This window comes from Carassius auratus, chromosome 2 (genome assembly GCF_003368295.1).
Source record: "Carassius auratus strain Wakin chromosome 2, ASM336829v1, whole genome shotgun sequence".
Taxonomy (NCBI): domain Eukaryota; kingdom Metazoa; phylum Chordata; class Actinopteri; order Cypriniformes; family Cyprinidae; genus Carassius; species Carassius auratus.
In genome coordinates this window covers 17210146-17227196 of record NC_039244.1, presented here as the reverse complement: position 1 = coordinate 17227196, position 17051 = coordinate 17210146, and the positions used below count along the sequence as shown (strand labels likewise).

General features: G+C 36.3%; 2 long non-coding RNA genes across 2 annotated transcripts in view; both read right to left on the bottom strand.

Annotated features, from left to right (window-relative positions):
- LOC113118303 (uncharacterized) overlaps window positions 1-17051 on the bottom strand; it is a 53206-nt gene that overhangs the window by 17207 nt on the left and 18948 nt on the right. The gene's annotated exons all lie outside the window — the stretch shown is intronic.
- On the bottom strand, window positions 4716-8282 carry LOC113118309 (uncharacterized). Its single transcript, XR_003294302.1, has 3 exons — window positions 7878-8282; window positions 5578-5656; window positions 4716-5289 (listed from the first exon to the last, which is right to left on the bottom strand). It is a non-coding gene; the product is annotated as an uncharacterized LOC113118309 (long non-coding RNA).

The following is a 17051-nucleotide window of genomic DNA, read 5'->3' as shown; positions in this document are numbered from 1 at the left end:
CAGAGGCCCCTCAAAGCAACAGGGCTTGGACAGCCTCTCTGGGACATTTGATTCCTCTGTCTCATGAGGGCAAGCGGCATGCTGTTGAGAAGAAAAATGTGCCTCATTCATTTGTTATATTGTTGTCACACAATGACCACTCTTTGTCATTTGTTCCTACAACTGCTTCAGAGTTGCTGTAGGCTTCTTGATCTTGGTCGGCTCTCTAACCAGTTTCCTCCTGGCACTTTCATTTGGTTTGGAGTGACATCCCAATCAAGGGAGGGTCTGTAATGTACCAAATATCTTCACTTCTTAATAATGGAGTTCACTGTGCTTCTAGGAATTGATAAAGCTTTTGAAATGTGCCTGTGCACAACTTTATCCCAGAGATCTTTTGACAGTGCCTTGCGACCCGTAATTGATTTTTTTTTTGCTTCAAGCTGCGTCTACATTAATCCTGAAACATTTTAAAACACTCCCCGTCCACACTAGCATTTTCCAAAAAGGTCTCATCGACGCTGAAAGGTAAGAAAAATGTTAAATTTGTTTTCTGCACATGCATAAAGCCTCAAAAAAGCTCCTTGCAGATGATACACATGGAAGAGACATGAGACATTTTCATGCAGTTTTTCTGACGGGATTATTTCATTTACAAAAATAAGTCCCTGACCGTTCAGGTAGCACAAACTCACGATTGTATGTCTGTTCTAAAACGCAACTGCCCTCACGTGTAAATTTGCCTTCATATTTGCAGGACTGTGATATTTTGAGTGTACAAAGTAACACATCTATAGCAATAGCGTGAAAGTCCATAGCACATAACATGCACAAAACCAGTATAAACACGGATATATATTGGTATAATATGCGTCACATGACTAAATTTGCATCATCGTTTTCAAAAGCTTCCGTTCCATTTTCAAAAAGCTCAGTTTTCCAACTGAGTTGGAAACTCCTTCTCAATGTGGACAGAAGGCCAAAATGGAGAGAAAAAGATGCGTTTTCAAATGAAAACATATTAGTGTGGACATGGCCTGTGTTGCACTACCAAGTACTGAATTGCTCCAGGGAAGCTCTTTTCATGCTGAGTTAATCAAAATGACCACAGCTGATCACAGTGGCTTTGTGTGCCATTGAGTCTAAATCTTCCTTCTGGCGACTAAATTATGTCTAATATTAGCCAATGGCTGATAAATTCTCAGATTTTACTCGCCAGTGAGTGAGTTAGAGTCTAAGTAGAAGTTTAGCAAAGATATATTTTCACTCGTGAACACTCTCTGTCTATGATTGTGTACTTCAGAGTTTCACTCTCCATCAGTTTTTCAGTTCATCTCAGTGGACGCGCAGCACACCTGTATTTGTAAACTCTAGTGTGAAAGCGCACAAATCACCATCACTTTCTCTCACACATGCAGAGCGCGAGAGAGCGGGAGAGAGAGAGAGAGAGAGAGAATTGACGCACTACATGTAAACAATATTCTTTGTTGTAGTTCCCTTTGGATCTTTTCAGCTTGTAAGAACTGCTGGGTTTTCCAGTAGTGGGCGGAACCAATGCACAAACAGCAATCTCATAGGCGCTCACCTATTATCATCCCTGTTTTGATTTCAGCAACCATTTTGAGTGAATGCACACAACCTGATTAATATTCATAAATCCAGCAGGTCGTTAATCCTTAGTGCATTTCATATTGTTCTTATTAGCAGAATTCATATCATTATTATCTTATCCGAATTTCTGTTAGTTTTTCCCAAATGTTTTTAAGAAACACTTAATCACCAAAAAAAAAAAACACACCACCACCAGTCCTAAATTCAGTTAAAATTACTAATATGCATACATGGTTATCAAGTTTTAATTCTAAATACTGTCATTCAATAATACTTGATTATTATATAATGTTTCACAGACAGAGGTTAAGAGTGTACTTTCAAATATAAAAAAACTGTGCCATTTTACACACACACACACACACGCACACACGCACGCACACACGCACACACACTTTCTTATGGAAAGATCGGCAGCAAATACACTCCATGTATTGTAAACAGACGCCTTATTTGCTTTGACTAAACATCACTTTGGTTTCGTGTAATAATGACCTAATGTTTAAAAACGGTGTTTGTTCACACAGGTCAAAAACCACGAAGCAAAAATTATTATTTCACTGGGATTTTACCAGGTAAATCCCTCCAGACCATTATACGGAAGACACAGTGAAATGAACAATACACTTTTGCTGTCTATTTATTTAAATGAAAGTCAAAGCTGAACACAGTGACACATGAGACCGAGCTCACCTGGACTGGTCTCAGGCACACCCTTAAGTTTCTCTGTAACACTTTTACACCCTGTCAGATTAAACTCGTAATCAAGCATTATAACATTCCTCTGGTTAATAAAACACACTGTCTGCTCATTGATAAAACAATCACACTAGTGAAGGCAACTGAGGCTAACCATATCATCATATCTGTAACCCATTTAACAGGAGTAATGTACTATCAATACTAGATAGATATATTTATTTATATTTATTAAGTATCTTTAATAAGCAGTCATAATCCAAATGAGATCATACAAGCACCAGTAATAATAAAAAGAATACATTTTTAAATACGTTTAACGTCACAGAATAAGAATAGCTATATTGTCATTAATATATTATTATTATAAATAGTTATATTCATGCTTTATTATTATTATTAAAAAACATTTAATAAATGAAGTTGAAAATCATAGCTTCTGTAGCACCAATTTATTTAACTAAATGGACAGATCATAGTTTAGTCATATGCGAATGTGCAGTTACTGCATTTTACCTTTGTAACAAGTTTTTAAGTTTGTGAATGATCATCATTCAAATTCTGCTATAACCTTTCTGCGCACACGGTCATCATGAGCTATATAAGGACACGTCCAGGGCCAGATGGAGCCTGTCACAATCCAAAGCCTGGTGACCTGATCATTGCACAGCACTTTCACGTTTGGTATTTTTTCCCATGTTGGACACCATGTTGGGAGGAACACCTGCCATGTCACATCCACCGACGACTGATCTAGCAGAGTGCTCTGCTTCCATAATTCCATTTTGGGACTGTGTGAGAATCTATAGCTGGCTTCCAGCAATGACGTACCCGAGAACACACACGTTAGCACACAGCGCTCATGTGACGTCCCATGTCCGTCAGCTGGAATCACAGTCAGCTTCCAAATGGAGCCCGGCAAAGCAGCGGATTACCACAGAGTTAAAATCAGAGTCATCTGATCAAAAACAAAACTCTTAACAGCAACGCTCAACTCATGGTAGATTCATTTCCGTTCTATCTGAGGTTTGACTTTTACTCTGCACCAAGATACAGAAACCTATTACGTACTATTAAACAATATGAGTAAGATTCAGTGAATGAATAATCACACTTTCATAACCATGTTAAATATGCAAACTACGAGAAAAGCATGAATAAAGGTGAAGTCAGAGTCTTAGTGTTTTATACCTAATGTGAAAAAAAAGAATAGGTGGGTTGATGATAGAAATGGGGGGAAAAAGTGAAGGAATGATTGTCTGGGGGTTTTATTTCAATCTATTTTTGTCTTGTTTTCTCTCTCCGCTGAGACAGCTTAGATCAGGTGTCTTGCTCCCTGTGGAGAGAGAAATGCACGTGTGGTTGGAAATTACTGTGCTGTATTCAAATGCTGCAGAAGTGTGTATTACATTCTTGGCCATGGGCCTCTGTAGGGGAGGGTCCCCACACATTTTCAGGAAGGAGTGAGTAATACACAGCTATCGTCAGCACAAACCTCAATACGGTCAGTCAAGTGAAAAAAACACAACAAGAGCATGACTGACAAACACATGAAACCAGAGAAGGGCTTTAGGACAAATTGATGGCAAGCTATAGCAAACAGTTCACTCAAATGTAACTAATGCATCCATATAATATCGCACTGGGAAGAGAGTATGCACTTTATCAGCTGCTTGTAACCTATTAACAGCACATCTTGTCCAAGGTCTACTCCTGCATATCATGGGTTTGCATACATTTTGTTTACTAAAGTTGCTAAAGTAGCTTTAAAAAATAAAAAAAATAAAAAAATAAATAAATATTGTATTCTTTATTTTAGTATTATATTTTAAGATTTGGAGTCTCAGTAGATTCAATGTAGCAGTTGGTTTAAAGTCATTTACGTTAATGAGTATTTTTTGACCATTAGGACCATCAAATGAATTGTAAAAAATAATAATGATTATTTCCAAACAGGTTTCCCCAAAAACAAAATAACATCATTTGTTAAGCCACAAACGGACTGATCTAATAATGAGCAAAGCGTTTAAACCATGACCATGTTTACACTTTTCAGAAGTCAGTGGGCCTCATTCAATAATGATTACACTGAAAAAATAAAAACCTTGTATCAACTTAAAAAAATTGAAGTAATCAATCACACGAAACATTTGACATTGACTCAATGTAAATAATTTAATTTAGTTTAACTTGAAAATTTTAAATCCATGCAAACCACTTTTTAAAGGTTGATCAATCTAATTATTTTAGGTTGGAACAAACTAATTTTTTTAAATTAGAACAAACCAACTAAACTAATATGTATAGGTTAAATTAAATAAATTATTTTAGTTTGAAACAAACTAATTTTTATAGGTCCGATTAAATTAATTATTTTATTTAATTAATGATTTCAATACATTTTAATCAATGACTACTCAGAACACTTTTCCTTTAGAACACATTTATTGTTCAATAAACTCACAACATTGAACATTTGCTTCAAATGTATGAAGATTGACAGCAGAAATACTTGAAACACTGCAATCAGTCTCTTCAGTTGTTCATAAGACTTGGCCTTATTCAACCTTTGTACCTGGTAGCCATCGAACTTGGGCAGCCACATTTGTAAATGCTGCAGTGAAAATGCAGCCTTGTTAGTACAACCTTTTTATTAAAAGGATCTAAAGTCTTGGCTGTAAAAACACAATAAAATGTAACAATTATGCAATTATACAATTAATCCCTGTACAGCTGGGTGGTCAGTCTAGTGACTTTTGGGGTCATCTTTATTCCATCAAGCTCCATCAGGACCTTTTGCACAAATTCAAAGGTGAACTGTAGCCTTTTTGGATATTTTAGGTTTAGTGTATATATGAGCCCAGCAACCGATGGCAACTCGTTCAGGACCTCTTTTCCTTCGACAACAATTTTAATGTCTTTAGGTGGATGGAGAGGATCCTCTTTCCCAGTGATAAAGATCGCCATGGTTGTCTGCTCCAGTTCTTCAACCTCATTATCCTGCACAAAAAAAGAAAGAAAATATGTTATAATTTCAGAAAATCTCCCGATTTCATGTTAGATCATAATGTGCCAAGCTCTTATACAATCTAAACTTTCAAAACAAAACATTTGATTAGCAAATCAAAATAATCAAATGTTCATTACAAGGGATGTGACTAAATTAAAAGTGATGATCTAGTTTTACTTAGTAGATCTGGTAGACAACTTCCCAGATGAGAGAAAATTTTACACTTTAGGATGCCTAATTATCACAAACGTCCTCATGACATTGGAAATAGAACTTACCACAAGCAATGATCACTGGCAGGAGATTCCAAATAATTTGCACAGCAGGAACAGCTGATTGGTGGCTGCTTCCCTGAAGCTGAAAGAGAAAACATGATTTAAGTTTCAGCCATCAAAGTGTGTTAACTACTAACATCATACACAAATTAAGAATACCCAACATTTAACATTAATAGATTTATACTTTATTTTATGATTTTAGGAAAGCTGGCTAAAATTTTGGTAAATTTCTACCACATGTAAATGCTGTTAATAGTGTAGCAAACTAACATTACCAGATACAAATAGCTGCGCCTTGTAATATTATGGCTGATAAATACTGAACACAAGATAATTAGGAGTGTAAATAAAAGATCACATAGGACCTTTAGCTATTGATAGCATAAGTAACCATTACCATTAGTCAAGTTTCAGAGTTTCAGGGATGCAAACACATGTAAAATGGAGTCAAAAAGTATTTTGGGCAGTTCGATTCAATAAAACGGTTGAAAAAAAACAGCATAGGTCTCTGCAGGAATGTAATGGGAGTTACCAAATCAGGGTGTTTTTACACCATGATACCTGATTGGCTAATGTCATAGTGATGTTAGGTTTAGGGGTGGGGTTGGGTAAGGGTGATCATTTTAATTGCATGATTTAGAAACACCCAGCAGTTTGAAAACACTCACAAGGTGATAAATGCCCACTTTTGCTCTGCAGAGACCTAAGTCAAAAAAAAAAAAAACCCAGTCCATCTGTTCTTTTACGCTCAACGTATTGACGTCATTAGAGAAGTCTATCAAATATAAAGTCCGTAATCATAACTTTAGTCAGTTAAAAACCTCATAATCATGGAAAGTTTACAATTAAGTTTTGCAACAACACACCGAATACAGTAACAGCAATAATGTGCATGAGGATTTAAGTCTTGAAGATATAAAGTAAATAAATTAGATGTTATAAGGGCTGAAATCGTAATCCACTTACTATACATAATTTATTGCAATGTATTTGTTATGAAATAAACTTACGTTTCGCCAGGTCAGAATCAATAACAAAAGAACCAGTTCGGTTCAGACGCTCTGTGTGTCAGTCTGCTTCACGCTGAATCATGCATGCGCAGTATCATCAGCTCATCGGTTATCAAATCGGACGTGTCCGACAGAAACGATTCTCGGTTCAGTGTACGTACTGCTGATCGGAAAACTGATGCAACTGGTTCTTGACTCGAGAAAGAGAACCGCTCCAGCAGTGGGCGTGTTCGTTTGTAATCTGGCTCGGCGTTCATCTTCAATTCTCTCTTCACAGCAGTTCAGTCAGTGTACTGTTTGAGTAAATGAATTACACTGGGATATTGGTTTGTTTTAACTCAGAGGGAGTGTCAGCCACATTAAAAAAGTTAACAGCTTAAGTCATTTGTGGATTAATGCTTATTGGAGACGTGAATCGTTTCAAACGATTCAGTTCGATTTGGTGAACTGGTTCAAACGGTTCACTAAGAAGAACCGGTTAAATCGAACGATTCGTTCACGGCACAAAGCGATTAAATGTCGAGCGCACAAATCCTCGTGTATATCTGTCCAACAGTTTATCGATCATTTGTTTCTTCACGGTTTTAAATTCCATTTATTGTTGGTTTGATGCCAATTCATAGTTCTTGTAATGTGTGATCTAACAGACACACCGTGGCGAGTCGTTTAAAAACAGCAAAAAACTCCAACAAAATAATCATTTTATGCAAATCCACAGCCCTTTATCTACAGATCAAGCATCATAATGTGAATATATCATATTGGAGAGAGTTTTACCGTGTATCCTGCTCGATCCTGCTGTAACGGACGAGGCGCGCGGTTTGAATATAAAATGGAGAATGATTGACAGCCGCAGGGAGAGGGAAGACGAGTTTCCGTAAACTGTAATTTAATGATCTAAATATAATTCTGTCCCTCAGATTAAGCTATGGAATGACTTCAGATGACTTTGTGAAATTATAATCAGAACCTCTCAGAACTGCACGATTCACACAAGTCATGCAGACTGACGCGAAAAAAGCGGGAGGTGTCGAAAAGCGCGCTGTTTGCATCCATGAACTTTGAAGCTTGAACCTGGGGATTTACTACTGCATTTCAAGTGTCAGAAATTCAGCGGGAAAAAAATGTCTAGCATAATTATGCATTTAGAAATAATAGTGATATCCTAGTGATAGTTACATACTATCGAGCGTGAATGCTGAAATTACGAGTCAAGGCCAGTCAGGTAAAACGTTAATTGAAAGAAAAAAATAAATAAACATTAAGGGTATACAAAGTTGATTATTTTACCTTCTTCAGAGTTGCTCGTAGTTCTTCTGTGTCTCTCAGCCAGCCTGGAGGGGTCTGTTGAAGTGTAAGTTACTGCAGCCGCCGCTTAACACACAGTTCAACTGTAACGGACGTTTTTTTTGTTTTAAATTCTTTAAATAAACAGGTCAGGTGGTCAGAGAGCGGAACTCCAACTCAGCAATGCGCATGTGCAAACCATGCTTAATTTAATAAAATTGCTTTGATCAAATGAATAAATTCAGTTTAATGTCCCGCTGCAAATCATATTGTATCCATGTAAAAAAAATGGATTCAACCATAAATATAAACTAAAACGTTTAGTTTAAATGAAAAAAACAATAATTTTAAGCTATTTCAACGACAAAATACACATTAAACGAATAACAGCAATGTTAGACTTTTTTCAGTGTATGTGAATAATTCTTATTGCGGCCAAATTTACAAAACGTATGTATTCACATGAATTTGTTCTTAATTTCATCTTAATATTAATGATTTTGGGGACTGACACCCACCCATCTCCATTTATATATTTTTAGAACGAGTTGTTCAAAGTGAATCATGATTTGTTCAGGAAAAGTTTGTTTACAAAATTCACACATAAATGTGTGTATGCATGGTTAATGAATGAGACCCTTTTAGTTAGGAGGCATAGGAGAAGGTAGTTTAACTGAAAAGTAAAATGAAACACTCCACACAAAGACAATTTCAAATCGGTTATAAACCATGAGCCTCAGAAGAAACTTTCACTCTCGTTCCATTGGATAAGCAAGCTTGTGTTCTGTTTAGGTGTTAACCTGTGATGTCTCCTCTGAGGTTGTGTGACATACATTAAAAGCTAAGAGTCCCACATCGTTTAAAGGAGCTGAAACCATAAAAGAGGAACCAGATAAAAGCCAAAATCCCCTGATGTGGATAGGAACATTGAGACCCTGCACACATTTGCCTATTAGCTGACAGACCTATGCAACAGTTTAGTTTTCCAGTTCAACTCTGGAAAACAAATCTGGACAAATCTAGAATTCTCTCTGGAATCAAGGTTCATGGGGTTATAAGTGACATACAAATCAGATCTGGTTTCTCCAATCACATCACATATTACTAACTACATTACAACTTTCTCATCCAATGGCTCCAAAAGAGCTCAAAATGAGGAACAAACAAAACGATGGGTCACAGCTCCCCCTCAGATGTTTAAATGACTAACTAGGGTTTCATGAATCATGTTTAATCACTACAGTGGCTAGACGGGAGAAGGGAAGAGGGTAAAGGAAAAGAGGATGTCCACATAATTAAATGCACAGATATTTAAATATATCTAAGGTTCCTCCTGCTTGTCAACAATATTACAACAGACAAGTGTGGTTGCAAAATATTTATTATAAAAGCAAAGTGACATGTTAATGGTATTAAACAATATAATATAATATATTTTTTAGAAAATGTCTCTTTTGCTTCAAAATAGAAATATGTTATATTATGAATGTTTACAGTCACTTGAATGCATCCTTGCTGTATAAAAATATTAATTTCTTAAAAAAAAGAAGGTAAATTTGTACAGAGGTTAATGAATGATATTTAGAGATATTTATATTTTATTAACTGTGCTAAAATAAGATGCATACATTTAATTCCTAAAGTTTAGAGATTTTGATGTATAAAGGAACTGTATTAAGTGTCTAGGTCTAATGCTGGATTCTCATGCAAAACATGACAAAAAGTAAAAAAAAAAACAAGTTATGGACATTAGGGCTGTTACTCTTGTGAAAAAAATCATTTTCAATTTTTAAGACATAAGTCTTCATTGAATCTAATTGTAAAATCGATTTTACATGTCTAAAAAAAAAGGATGTTTCTTTCAGTGTCAAATAATGGACGAACGTAAAGAGACCGCTGGAAACGCACAAGTCAGCAATAGCCATTTCTTATTTATTGGCATGATGTTTCGTGCAGAATAACAAACAGCAAAAATATATATGCAGAGGGGACGGCTGCCATAACAAAAGAAAAACATCAGTGCAGGCTTCAACCCGGCTGCATTTATGATATAGGCAATTCAAAAATCTCCAAGATTATTTTAAATAATAATTCAATCCATTTCAAACAACGGTTCAAAAAAAATGAAACTTTAAATTGACTTTTATTTCTTTTTTTTATTGAATGTAACCGACACCATTACAAATTTATTGGACAGGAAAAAAAGTTGATATGTCGAGCAGAGCGTTTTTTTATTCACTATATGTCCAGCTGTTGAGAAGATGCACTCTGACCGCACTGATGTCCCAGGGACAGTCAGGTAACGTTACAGCTGCGCCAGGTGGTGGTAATACTGCCCATTTTCCACCACAAAAGCCGGTCGCTGTCAGTTTGCAACGGTCCTTTTCATAACTTAGAATCTCCTCTAACTAGATGCGCGAATGACGCAAATTCACGTCTACAGCGCCGCGAGACCTCCAGACGCGCGTAAAGGCGTCTTTACATTAACTTAACATTGAAATCATTCGCGCCAGACGCTCTGTTCGCGTTTGGTGTGAACGCAATGCAGCATAAGAGGTCTTATAGGCGCATTAAATTGCTGGTATTTTCTGTCTAGCTTTTGCAAGGCATACTGCACTTTCGGAATTCTTTATTTCCTTTTACTGCTTGTTTGTGAGTTTTGTTACATATATTTTTTATTGTTTAATTGTTTTAAAATTAACAGTGTACATATTTGGTTAAAATCGATTCCCCATTTTCATTTTCGAAACCTTTTTTTGGTTGGTCAGATCGATTGTGCAATCGATTTTCAAACTAAAAGTGAAGGCCCTAATGGACATATGACGGAGTATTTCTGTGTGAAATACACTCCTTCAATGTTCGACCTAAAAGTTTCAGAAAGTTTAACTGAGTATGGCCCTGTATGATGTCATAAAGGTCAGAATTCCTTATATGGGCCCTTCTCCTGGAAGAGTGTGCGCACACTTCAACCAGAGCGAGAGCACACCTATCAACATGCTTCATTCGATTATGGAAGTCATCGCCACCGGTGCACAGGACTTGTGCAAGTGTGTTCGTTTGTTCCTGGCATTTAGGTGAAAATGTTTTATAAACAAATTTAATAACATTTAAGTCAATAAAGTTTACTGTTGTATTTATGACGTTGTCACAGTGGCAGATGATCGCTACAGGAAAGCTTAACGTGCTCGCGACTCTTTAGCTCCACCCACTACACGTCTCCAGGAGCTCAACTGTTTCAGAAGAATAAAGCTGCAATGCTTTGTTATAAATAAACAAATTTTATATGGAGATATAAAGGAGGCAATACTACTCTAAAGGTACTCATGATTAACATGAGACTGGCAGAAATCGTGTGTGTGTTATGTCACCTTTACAGAAAAGCAGAGGTGTCAAGTAACGAAGTACAAATACTTAATTTGGGGTATCTATACTTTACTTGAGTGATTATTTTTCAGCCGACTTTTTACTTCTACTCCTTACATTTTCAGGCAAGTATCTGTACTTTCTACTCCTTACATTTTAAAAATAGCTTCGTTACTGCTATTTCATTTCGGCTTGTTTTCATTCCGGCTTGTCATCATTCAAAAAAAAAAAAAAAAAAAAACCTATCCAGATAAATCGCGCCATCCGGATGGAGTGAATTTGACTGTGGTTGGATGAGAAGTATAAACATATACCATTCCGACACCCTATTGGTCTGTACGCGATCCATCGCACTTGCACGTGACACAAATCACATCACAGTCCAGCCAGGACATAGACAGTTTTGGGTTCGTTTGTCAAAAAATATATTTCTTAAAAGTAGGGTTGGGTATGGAACCGGTATCCGATCGACTCAGAGTCAGTCCGCTTAAATTTCACATGAAACCAGCGTCAGACCGGTCTCCTCCCATCTTTCAGCGCGCTCTTCAATCCACAGAGGCGCAGACCGCGAACGGAGCAGCGCATGCGCACTTAAACAAACAGAGGACACAAGGTATGTGTTTATTGGTAGATTGTTAGAATATCCATATCTGTGCAGTTCTTTGTCATAAATACAGTTTACAAAAGGTCACGAGGTAGCAGTCGGTTTCTCATCTGTAAAGTTTTCGCTCATCACACCACAGCCGTTTCCTCCAGCGAAAATCTAGCCCATAACACATATGAACGAACACATACTTTAATTACACTTATTTAAATATACTTAATTTAATCATACGTACTTTATACATACACTACTGTGCAAAAGTCTTAGACACGTTAGTATTTTCACTTAAAAGAATGGTGTTCGGACAGTTATTTATATATTTTGCTGTAATGTGTCAGTATAAAATATCAGTTTACATTTCCAAACATTCATTTTGCCTTTCTCAAACTGCTTGTGCATTCAAAATCGCACTAGATTATTATTAAAATTAATGGCAAACTGATATTTCCTACTGACTCACTACAGCAAAAGATATAAATAACTGGCTTAAAACCCTTTTTGGGGAGAAAATACTAATTTTTCCATAAGACTTTTGCATAGTACTGTATTTTAAAAACGACATTGTTGCTACTTCATAAAGAATGACCATACAGTAATTCACAGAACTGATTTAAGACAGTGACAGACAGCACTCATGTTAACTAAATATCAGAGTGAGTGACAGAGATACAGTAGAAACATTATGTGTGGTTTTGTATTAAATAATGACCCAGATTGTGAAATACATTTATTAGCCTTAGATTAAGGGAAGCACAACTTGCACAACAAGCTATGGATTTATTTTAAATATTTGTAATGTTCTTTAAAGTTATCCATAGTTTTTTTTGGTTCTTTTTTTTTAAGTATCGGTTCAGGCACCGTTTAGGAGCCGGTACCATTTTTAAAGTATTGAAAAGGCACTGGACCCTACTTAAAACTTATTATTTCTCACTGGCTCATTTACCAAATGAGTGCTTTTTCTTCGTCCTCCACAAATTTAAGCTACTGTAGGTAGTTCGGTAGCGAGACGTTTTAATAAATTAGCGTTTTCGATTGACGATGTGATTGACAATGTTGTGATAAGTAGGCTATACCAACTTTGTAACTCGTTCCCCCCCGAACACTGGACATAGCAGACGTATGTACCAAATACAAGAAGCTATCAATCAAGAAAGTATCAGGATTATGATTTCTTTTTCAGTTTTAGTTTTTGATTAATCACAAGTTATTGATGACAAGCCTCTGAAGTTTGACTTTTTGCACCATAACAATACTTATTGGCAACTAGTCATCATATCTCTAGTCCTTTAATGTATTTGCATTGTACTAAAGTGCGTTCATTTTAAGTGGGCATATATGCAGCTGATGAAGACCTGAAGGTCGAAACGTTGCTTGATTAAATTCCTCTGGAGCAGTAGTTTTCAGTGTTCAGACTTCACTTCTTTATTTGTCTATATCATTTAGTTGTCTTGCACCTGCGTCCTAATTGGATGTTTGGGATGTGCACACCATTTTTGTATTTTCATATATGCGGCTGAAACAGGAAGCCTAGTGCATCCCAAATTTTTCAACATGAACATTTTAATACAACATTATAGTCATTATGGCCTATGGCCTTTAGAAAAATGTTTTTTGAGGAGGTGGGGTAGTGTACAATAGGCCCCTGTGGTGCGGCCTAAGCTTTTGTTCTTAATGGCATTTTTTTCCCCCTTACATTACTTTTACTTTGATACTTTAAGTAGTTTTTTAAACCAGTACTTTTACACTTTTACTTGAGTAAAAAGCTTGAGTTGATACTTCAACTTCTACAAAAGTCTTTTTAAACCCTAGTATCTATACTTCTACTTGAGTAATGAATGCCAGTACTTTTGACACCACTGCAGAAAAGGCTCACTGAAACATGCGCACAGACCAGCGGCTAAAAATTTCAAAGACTCTTCAATCCCAAAGAGAAAACCAGACTCACATTGCCATAGGTTTACTGATGGTAATTATTACTACTTTTATTCACTTTACTCAACTCTTCAACAATATATCCCTATATAATCCCATATTATATATATATATATATAATCCCATATTATATATATATATATATATATATATATATATATATATATATATATATAGTCTGTTTTGCATGCATTTACATATGAAAGGTGTAAGGCACACAGAATCCTTTCTATTCCAAGTTTCAATTCCTTACATGAGAGCAAGATGTTCTTTTTCTGGCCCCATAACATCAGACAATGGGATGTAACAGCAATAAGATAAAAAAAGAGGAAATGTTAACCAGCCAAAAGAAGTGAATCAGTGGAAATCTGCGATGCCAACCGCATTGAGCACACGTGAGTCAGGGAGTCCTCTTGCTTTAGGAAAAAATGAACACAGTACATTGTTATGGAAGAATTATGAAAACAATGAGCTCACTATCCATATCAGGCAGGCGGTCAAGCACTGGAGTGAATTCTGCCAGTTCAGTTCTTTAACAAGGCATAATTAATATGTGTGTGTGTGTGTTTGAGGGACAGTCTCTAGTTAATGTTTCCCTTCCAAGTAATTGTGAGCCAGAAAAACATGTGTTTGGCATTAGCATGGATCTTGTTTGTAGTTCTCACTACTACTTGATATGTGAATGACAGTGATTCATTCAGAAAGACGGTCAATAACCCGGATGTTTACGTATGCAAGTTGTGATCCGGATTCAACTCTACACTGTACACAAGAGGACACAAAAGGAAACCACAAACTGCTTTGATGAACCTGTAAACTAGAAACGGTTGATATGAAAATCAATAGTAGACATTTATATGAGGAGATTTGCATTGCAAATGTTAACGGCCAAAGCATCATTATGACTATTTAAACTATGCTAGGCTTGCATAAACTTGAACGCTGGTATTTCCAGGTTTTCTGGGGAAGCATGGGGAAGTTTTTCAGTTTGGCAAGTCATACTCCGACACCCAAGAGCATGAAATGAATGTTAGTCCTCAGATGAGAGTAAAAGACTGATGTAATGTATAATTAGACAAAGTAAATATGATTAAAACATTTCATCTTAGCACTTTTTCCTTCAATTGTGTTATTTGTACACATGCCTTTTGTATAAACAATCATGTGAAGTATCATTGCAATAGTAATTTTTGTAAATTAATAAAACCATATATGTCTCCCTCAAGAGGTGTGAAAAAATGTCCTGAACACTAAACTGCAGTGCATAGAAAGTCTGCAAAGGACATTTTGCGCTTTTGTCATTTGTATTTTTTATTAGTCTCACCCAACCACCCCCCCACCACCACCAACGACCCCCCAGTAACAACACAGTTGTGTATGATTACTGCCAACTCGCTAAACACTGAAAATCTGGCTCATTTATAATTCCCCTCATGAAACCTACATGCAAAAACACCTGATGGAAAAATCATGGCTCTATAGAATATTTGCTTTGAGCTAGAAGGTTTGAGAGTGAGAGATTTGCAATGTGCTGATGAACTCAATGAACCTTCTCAGGCCCAGAAAAGAAAAAAAGATCAGCCCTCTTCATTGGCCCCGCCCCTTCTGCCTCTCAGCTCCACCCCCTCTCCCTCTGCGCTCAGCTGACTCTGCTGTCTGTAATGGAGATGAATGACATCTTCCTGTCTGTGTGTACTCAGCTAACTCTCTCAGCTGAGCAGCACCTCTGGTTAATGGAAACAAATCTCCAAGAGCAACAACACAACAATAACCGGCTTGGCTATCAGATCTACAGCATGGGGCAAAGCTATTCCCATGGGCCTCAATCCCAGGAAAACACATCTAAACGGTGGTACACAGGACAAAAGTAACACCGCACGGTAAAATCCACAGCTTTTTTGTAGGTATTTGGTGGGAACGGTGGCATCCTAAAAACAATGCTCGTCTATACACCCGGGTCCCGAGCAAAGCAAAAGCAAGCTGGTAGTAAAATGATATGGTGAGCTCCTTTTCTTCAAGCTTATCAGACCAGACCATCAAGTCTAATGTCATATGCAGGGTCCTTTTACATAGGTCAGCAAGCAAATGGTGAATAAAAACATGATAAACAGACCTCTGGAGTCTCAAATCACCAAATTTGGTGAAAAAGCCAACAAAGATGCAGAACACACTGAAGACCATATCGGCCACAATTAGTCTTTTATTATTATTATTATAATATTGGTTTCATATATAGTGGTTATTTTTTCTATAATTGACGAAAAACGTTTTCATGGCTGATTTCATTAAAGTGCACAGTAAAAACATACAAAACGATGTCAATATCAGTCATCTATTAGCAACCGTATTTCACACAATTTCTATATCCGTTCATTTAAAGTAAAGCTGAACTAGAGATTAAAACTAAAAAGTTTCTGCTGTGGACAAACAAACAAAACCAACCTATCGCAACACAAGCTATTGTAAAAGTTGCAATTGTCTGATTCTTGACAATGCATTGTGAGTGTTGATGTAAATGTTTCCCATACTCCCCAGACCTTAATTCATTTCCTCAAGACTGCTAAAGAAAAACACTATTAATACGGCCCCTGCAATGTTAACAATGTCTCAATGTAGAGACAATAACCATATATGTTTTGTAGTAAATATTTAAACATGCTTTCTTCCAGTGAGTGGTTCTATAGTGTGCCAGGCAAGGCAGCTTGGCGCCGCTGTGGAGGGAAAGACCTGATCTGACTGAACTCCACTGACATATCACTGCAGCTGAGCTATAGGTCCTTCAGTCGACCCGCTGGCCTTTCACTGATGAAACCTAATACACACACACACACACACACACACACAAACCCTCTCACTAACTCTCCAAACCCTCCATTTCCCTGATGCAACAGACACACTTAGCAGTGTTGATTTTTTAATGAATTTAAATAGAGTAAATAAAATTTAGTAAAGTTTCATAAAATATAATCATCCCCAATATTTGTTAAAAAAATGACAAATATTTATATGTAAAATAATCATGTATATACATTTAATTTGCTAAATAATAAAACCAATAATACTTTGATTATAAACACATGATTACACTTTATATTTATAAAACTATATTTAATTTAAATCAATCACTAATAACTACTTTTTACACGTTATATAATTTCTATGTATATAAATACACTTTTGTTTTATTGATAAATGTAGCCTATATATTTATTACTTTCACTTAATTTGAATTACATTTTAACATTGATTTGGTACATCAATTTAAATTCAGGTATTGA